This window comes from Sorex araneus, chromosome X, assembly GCF_027595985.1.
Source record: "Sorex araneus isolate mSorAra2 chromosome X, mSorAra2.pri, whole genome shotgun sequence".
Classification (NCBI taxonomy): domain Eukaryota; kingdom Metazoa; phylum Chordata; class Mammalia; order Eulipotyphla; family Soricidae; genus Sorex; species Sorex araneus.
The window spans coordinates 67678727-67686886 of NC_073313.1; the positions used below are offsets into that span (position 1 = coordinate 67678727).

General features: G+C 38.9%; 1 pseudogene; it reads right to left on the minus strand.

Annotated features, from left to right (window-relative positions):
• Positions 1-5224: 5224 nt before the first annotated feature.
• LOC101541431 (uncharacterized) lies at positions 5225-7667 on the minus strand (annotated as a pseudogene).
• Between the last annotated feature and the right edge of the window lie 493 nt (positions 7668-8160).

The window sequence follows — 8160 nt, forward strand, 5'->3', positions numbered from 1 at the left end:
GGCTACTTCTGGGCTCAACAATTTCTTCTTAGTTTTATCATTTCCCACAACAAATCATTGGATCCGCTCATCTCTCTGCTTACAACTTGTTTCTGCTTTGCTTCTGTGTTAGGTTTTTCCTTTAGTTATATAATGTCTATATATATATATATACATATATATATATAGCAAAACATATTTTCTAAGAAGATTTGAATCACAGCAAATTAGTGAGTGGAAGGCAGATATTTCTCATAGTTTTCTCTCTCCCTTCACACGTGCCTAGTCTCCCCATTTATCAACATTACTCACCAGAGTGACAAATTTGTTAATAATGGTAAAAGTACACTGAACGGTCATAATGACCCAAGTCTGAAGCTGATATTAGGGTTCACTCTTGATGATGTATGTTCTCTGGGTTAGGACAAATATATCACGCAATAGTTTCATCATCATAATATTATACAAAGTACATTTACTAAGCTATTCATCCCTTTCCCAGCCCCATAACCCCTGACAACTATATGACATTCTGGAAAAGATATCTGAATTTTATGTTTCTAATTTATCCTTTTCTTCAACAATTAGCTGTTTTGTGCACAACTAACATGTCTGCCCTTTCATATTTTATGTTCATATTAATTACAAAACCAAGATTTGTTATAAATAATGGCTAAAGTATCTGTTAACTGCTGTTAGTTTATGAAACTATTTTCAGAGTTGACATTTTTATTGATCATTATAATTACCTTTAATAACACGTTAATTACTCTTGGGGTACACGTGGTATTTTGATATATGCACATTTCAAAGAATTAAATTATCATCACAATTCATAGTTCACAAAAAAACTTTATAGGCTAGCTAGCCAATTTTAACACTTTTAAAAAGATAATTCACATAGTAAATACATATGAATATATTTGTATATATGTATTTTAGATCACTACCAGTAAAACAATAGTTTTGAAAACTATTTTGAAAACAGAGTAGCCATGGGAGGAAGCAACCATGTAAATATGAAATCAAACTACTTTGTTGCATTTGATTGTGTTGTTTATTCTAGAAAACAAACTAAATTTTTAAATGAGATTTAGTAGTGAGAATCTTGGTTATATGTCAAATACTGTGTTAAATGCTTATAAGTATAAACTCATGTATTCCTGAATAAAAATATTGTGATGATTCCAGTTTAAAAGATGATTAAACTGAGATGTAGAGCAGTGAAATAAATTTGTTCAAAATCACACTGCAATTAATGACAGAGCTAAAGATTTCAGATTCAGTCTGACTCTAGAGCTCAATTTAATGATTACATTACCCTTTCTTCCTTAATTTGGTTATCATCACAACACTCGACCAAAACAGAGAATGAATTTTCTATATTAATTTTTATGGTTTCTTTTGTTATGATGAACTTTTGGGACTGTACTAGAGGTTCTACAAGGCTTTGCAGCTGGAATATTCTAATTAAGAAAAACAAAAGTACAGGATGTCTGCCACAGACATCCAACTTTTGCACACCATTGGGTATTTTTTAACACTGTACTTACTCTTACCATTGTACATGAACAGCTTTAGCTTGAGTGAAATCAACCTTACTCATTCTGCTACACACAATGTTTGAAAATAAAATACATCATTTCTTCAGTCAGTTAGATTTCTTTCCATAATAATATGTTGCATTGATCAGCTCTGAGAATATTTATAGCCCAACTCATTTTAATAGGACTATTAATACTCCTGATGTTTCAACAAACAGCATTAATCGTTTTAGTGTTGACATATTGACAAATGATTTGATACATAAAAAAGAAAAAAATATAATCAAAGACAACCAAATTACATCTATCAGCTGCTCATGGGAGAAAATAATGTTAACGTAATTTAGAGTTTCAAAGAGAATTAACAACCATGCTGGTGAGAACATACCCAACAAAAACAATTCAGTCATAAGTCAGTAGTAGATACTTGCAATAAAATAAGATGCTTCAGCTAAGAGTATTATATCATTTCAAAATAAAACATAGCTCCAAAATTCGTGGAATTAAAAGCATAATTCTGAAACTTTACATATTATACTGCAAAGGTCATAGTTTAGTTTGACAGAGAGATACTTTACAAGGATCTTATGAGTTAGACAGATTCAACAGATGATTGCATTCTGCACTAAATATGATGAATATGCCAAAAATTTTGACTTAAATTAATTTTGGACAGAATATATAACATAAATGTGAGACACTTATTTAAGTTTATAAGTAAGGGCACAATTTAAAATGTACCCATAGAAAACAAAATAACTTCTATCTGTGCACATATAAGAATTTGTATATATTAAATATGTTAAAGTATATATTATGTATTCACTGTCATCCTGTTGCTCATCGATTTGTTCGAGCGGGCACCAGTAACATCTCTCATTGAGAGACTTATTGTTACTGTTTTTGGCATATCCAATACACCTGGGTAGCTTGCCAGGCTCTGCCGTGTGGGCTCCATACTCTTAGTAGCTTGCCGGGCTCTCCAAGAGGGGAGGAGGAATCAAACACAGGTCGGCTGCGTGAAAGGCAAACGACTAACCACTGTGCTATCGCTCCAGCCCATATATTATGTATTACATTACATATTTTGTGGATATTAGAGAGATATATTAAAGATATGTTATTATCTTTATAAATACGTTACTTTAAAGCAAAACTTATTCCAATACCATTACCAGTGTTCAGAATGAATTTGTAATTTGCTCAGCATTTTTTTTGTAAAAGAGCTACAGTTATTTAGAAACTTGCCTAACAAATTATAAATGAAGTTTTAGACCAAAATAATTTCCTGTAATATTTATTAATTTCACCTGGATTTTTGGTTTTAGTTTAATAGCTGTCCATGTGCAATTCATTGGATTTATATCAAAATGGCAACGGGTGCATAGAGTATGTTAACTTAAGATTGTGAAAATGAATGTGAAAATGAATGTGAGACTGACTCCAAGGAGGTAGGTTCATTAATTTTTTGAGCAGTAACTTCATGGAAATAAGTTTATATTCTCTCATGTGGACTACTTATAAGGGTATGACACTTATTTGGATAGATGAGTTCAGAACCTAACATTGCAAAATCAATCACTGTATTCTTAAGTCAGAGTTAATACATCCAGATTTTAACTTTTATTCCAAGATTTTTATAAATTTGAATTTATTCAAATGTGTTTTATATTTTGTGAGGCAAATCAGAAGTTATCCACTGCTTGATAAATAATGCATAGGGGCTAGAAATAGAAATAGATGCAATAACACAAAGTTATTCTATTATGAGTGAAAAAATATTTAACACCAGCTCTGTTCAAATACAGCTGAAAAATAGGAGCAATCTCTCCAATTCTTTGCCCTCCATTTATGCTAATTCCACATTAGCAGACTACCATTGTAGCAATGTCATCCTGAGGTCCTCAGGCAGATTTTTCTAAGCAGATAATCAAGGGAAAATTAGAAAAATTCAGTAACCAATAGATTGGTTTGAATTTTTCCCATTTTTACCCAACTACTTGGGTGTGCTTGCATGCAGGCACAGCAAAACAAAACCGAACAAATAGACAATAACTGTATTGGAACCTGGGAATTTTGCCAGTCCCAGGAGCATTGTATAATGAAAAGATGACTGTTCTAGGCATTTCAACCACCATGACATCCCGAGGCTAAACTATATGTATTTTAAAACCAGTTAATGTTACTATGACTCCTCCAAGGTACTCTGAAATCCCAAGGTGGGTGTAAGCGAAGTAAGAATTAACTTTTCTCTTACAGCCAATTCAGCGACTATAGTATAGGTAACTTCTCTTTGTGTTTACAGTGAAAGCTTATCCTGGATCTTAAAACTTTCATATATAAATGCACCTTCAGCAAAAAAAAGGGGGGCTGGAGCGATAGCACAGCGGGTAGGGCGTTTGCCTTGCATGCGGCCGACCCGGGTTCGAATCCCAGCATCCAATATGGTCCCCTGAGCACCGCCAGGAGTAATTCCTGAGTGTAGAACCAGGAGTAACCCCTGTGCATCGCCGGGTGTAACCCAAAAAGCAAAAAAAAAATAGAAATGCACCTTCCCTTCACAAAATCTAGGGGTCTATTTTCCTACTGATAATTTTGGAAATGGACATTAAGTACCATTCCTAATTATTTTAATTTCCTTCTGTTTGATTACACTTACAATGTAACTTAAAACCCTCCTTTTTCTATGTTCAGACACACAAAAGATATTTTATCATAAAATAGTCACATTTTATTTAATAGTTTTGTTCCAAAGCTATTGCTTTCATGGTTATGATAGATTTACATTTGGGCCTGAGAAGGAAGCACTGTAGCACTGTCATCCCATTAAGTTAATCACTGATTTACTCAAGAGGGCGCTAGTAGCGTCTCCATTTGTCCCAACCCTGAGATTTTATATTTTTTTAATTTTAATTTTTAATTTTTTTATTGAATCACCATGAGAACAGTTACAATTCTTTCAGGTTTAAGTCTCAGTCATACAATGATCAAACACCCATCCCTTCACCAGTACACATGTTCCACCACCAAGAACCCCAGGATACCCCCATCCCACACCCCCACTCTGCTATGTAGCAGATGATTTTCATTTTACTCTCTTTTTACTTTTGATTATATTCAATTTTTGACAGAATAACCACTATTATTATTTGGAATTTTTCCCCAACAATCAGACGTGCTGGAAAAGGCATAATTAGATAATTTGTTTTCTATTGCTGATAATGAAGAGCAGCGGATGCCCAATTTTGGATTTCTGGTATTTTAGTAATTAAGTCCAGAAGGATTTCTGCCAGAATCCTCTGGGTTTCAAGATTGGTTTGTGTGCCTCTGGTATCATGGCCATTCAGGAGCAGAGGACCTGTTCATGGGTGGCAGCTCGGGGTCTTGTCCGGGTGGGTAGCTGAGTCGGTTCCTCCCCCCCCATCCCAAGAATCCCCACGTGCCCTGTAACTGCAAGCTCATACCTCTCTGTCTAATAGGCTCTGAAAGATGCAGTCACCATGCTGCCACTAAGGGGAGAAGGCTGATGGGGCAATGCCCTTTCCCCCGGGGCGGCACGGGGCCTTCACTTAATTCACAGTCCAGGAGCATTTTTGCCAAAAGCCTCTGGGTTCCAAGACTGGTTTGTGTGCCTCTGGGATCATGACTGCTCAGGAGCGGAGAAACCATTCGTGGATGGCTGCTCCAACCCTGAGATTTTATCATCGTAAACTTGATGCCCTCTCTCCTCGGATGTGGCATGCCAGCTGGATGTCCTTGGGCATAATGGTGCAGTGCTTGGTGTGGATGGTGCAAAAGTTGCTATCCTCAAAGAGTCCCACCAGGTAGGCCTCACATGCCTCCTGCAACGCCATGATGGCCAAGCTCTGGGAGCACAGGTCAGTCTTGAAGTCCTGCACAATCTCATGCACCAGCCCCTGGAACGGTAGCTTGCCGATACGCAACTCAGTGGACTTCTGGTAGCAGCAGGTCTCGCACAGTGCCATGGTGTTGGGCCAGTAGCAGTGTGGCTTCTTCATGCCACTGTGGCTAGCATGCTCTTGCATGCAGCCTTGGTGGTCAGCTGCTTGCAGGGCACCTTCCTGCCCATTGACTTGCGTGCCATCTTCTTAGTACAAGCCTTCTTGTTCTTCCCAAGTCAGCTGGAGACTCCTTCAGGGTTAGGGAAACAAGACCCATTTTTGCTACTGTTGTTGGCATATTTAGTACATCACAGGTAGCTTTCCAGGCTCTGCCATGAAGGTAGGATACCCTCAGTAGTTTCCCAGGCTCTCTGGGGAAGGGGAGATGGAGGCTTCTTTGGGGGCGATCTCCAATCGTCCCTGCAGGTGTTGCCAATCTACCAAATGTAAGCTTCTTATGACCAGCCTGCTGTAACAATTAGCATGCTGACAAGACTCACCTGCCCGTGTCTTTGGGCAGTGACTGGGGCATCTTCAGTCTCAGGTTGATCTCTTTGAAGTGGATGGAGTATGCCAGGAGGTTTTTGAATAGCTGGCAGAGCAAGACCCTATCGCATATGGTCTGTGCCAGGTCGAAAACCTGTGCCAAGTCCCAAGTCACTCAGTGGTTGGCGGACAGCATCCTGCAGTGGATAATCCATTGCGCGCGCTTCTGCCATTGTTCCATGCTAGATTATGTTGTGATGACTCGGCTAGCCAGGGAAGGCAGAGATGCTGCAGCCACTGCTGTGGTTTTTCCTCATCCTGCCGATGCCATTCTGTCTTAACCGCACAAAGCAGCTGGTGATGTCCAGCAGGAATCATGCGCAGAGTTCCAGCAACGATCACATGCGGAATTCCATGCCTGGCATGCTGTCATGAGTCACCCAGAGCCAGATGGTCAGCCGGGTTTGGGAGAGTGTGAGGGGTTCGACTGGCATGGCACCATTTTGCCTCCAACAATATATTGCCTCAATTTATATGCTGTGAGGACACTTTCCATAATATCAGTTTCTCAGACAATGAACAACCATCACATTCCAGTATTAAAAGGAAGGACTGGGTTAAGGAGTCCCTGAGAACGAAATGGCCATAAAATATTCTTCTATTTAAAATACCAAGAGAGTTCAGAGTGATAGTACAGTGGGTAGAGCATTTGTTTTGCATGTGGTGACCCTAGTTTGATCCCCAGCATCCTATATGGTCCCCGAGCACCACCACGAGCAACTCCTAGTGCAGAGCGATGAATAATCCCTAAGTATCGCTGTGTGTGATTTTTTACCCCAAAAGTAAAAAATAAACAATTAATTAAAGTTAATGCCAAGAACAACATAGGAAGTGATTGGTTCAAATGACAGTAACAGGTGGAACTGGAATGTAATTATTCCTAACAAAGAATTTCTCTAAACAGTCAGTAGTACTGTAGCACTGTAGCACTGTTGTCCCATTGTTCATCAATTTGCTCAAGGGGGCACTAATAGCGTCTCTATTGTGAGACTTGTTAAATTTTTTGGCATATAGAATACACCATGGGTTTCTTACCAGGCTTTATCATGCAGGTGGGATACTCTTGGTAGCTTTCCAGGCTCTCCGAGAGGGACAGAGGAATCCAACTCAGGTCAGCCTTTGTGCAAGGCAAATGCCCTACCAGCTGTGCTATAGCTCCAGTCAAGTGAGTAGCATCGAATAAAAAATTTCCTGCACTATATTATGTAAAAGCCTAGCACAGAATATTGAAGGCAAAGGCTTTTTAGATGATAAATTCTCTAAAATCTGCATAAAGTTCTACCTGATTATCATCATGTCAACAAATCCACATAAGCTTTCACTATTGTTATTTAGGCATTTGAAGATTAAATCAATTAGTGTATGTTAAGGAGTTATACTAGTGCCTGATACAACATGATTAAACTACTGAGCCTCTATCACATGTTCTTAAGTGTGTGTTCAATAAATGTGTGTGGGATCTCTCTCCACATGTGTTTGGTGGACATGAGCCACTTCCCCAACCCTGCCTGTAGCCGGGACCAACAGATGCATAAAGGAGGTCACAGAACCGCCAAGCTGGTTGGTGATTAGTTCCCATTCATTCCAATCTCTGTCCCGCTTTTCACTCCATTCTCCTCGTGCACCTATTTCAATCTCACTGAGGGCCCCATTGCAGTCTCACACTGCCCTCGTTCCTATCTCTTACTTTTCCCATGCTAGTATCTCTGAGCCCAATCTTTCTGCCTTTCTTAAAAGCCCAATCCTCAAGGGTTGGGGGTAGCAACTACACCAGGGTGAGATAGCAAAATCAACATATGAAAGCCCTTCTTTCCAGAGAAGCTCTTGTAAAACAAAGATCTCCTCCTGCTCAGAAATCTGCTCAAGGGTGGAATTTCATCTAAGGACCTACTTCTCCTTTCCTTAGTCCATAAACAATCATTTTAGATTTACTTCTTAATAATATTTCTAGTCATTTTGTATGGACACAGTAAGAGATATATTAAGCTTAAAAGGTGGCTCTCCTAAGAACATCTAGCTATAGGTCCCAGACTAGAGTCCTCAGGCCAGAATAGTCCTTCCTAATCCCCGCGGGGTTCTTTTCCAGTCACTTCTCTGTGGGACATGACAGAATTCTTCGACAGCTGTACAATTAACTTATAAGTTTCTTGGAACTTGGCCTGTCCCGTTATGATGCCAGGGTAGCTTAC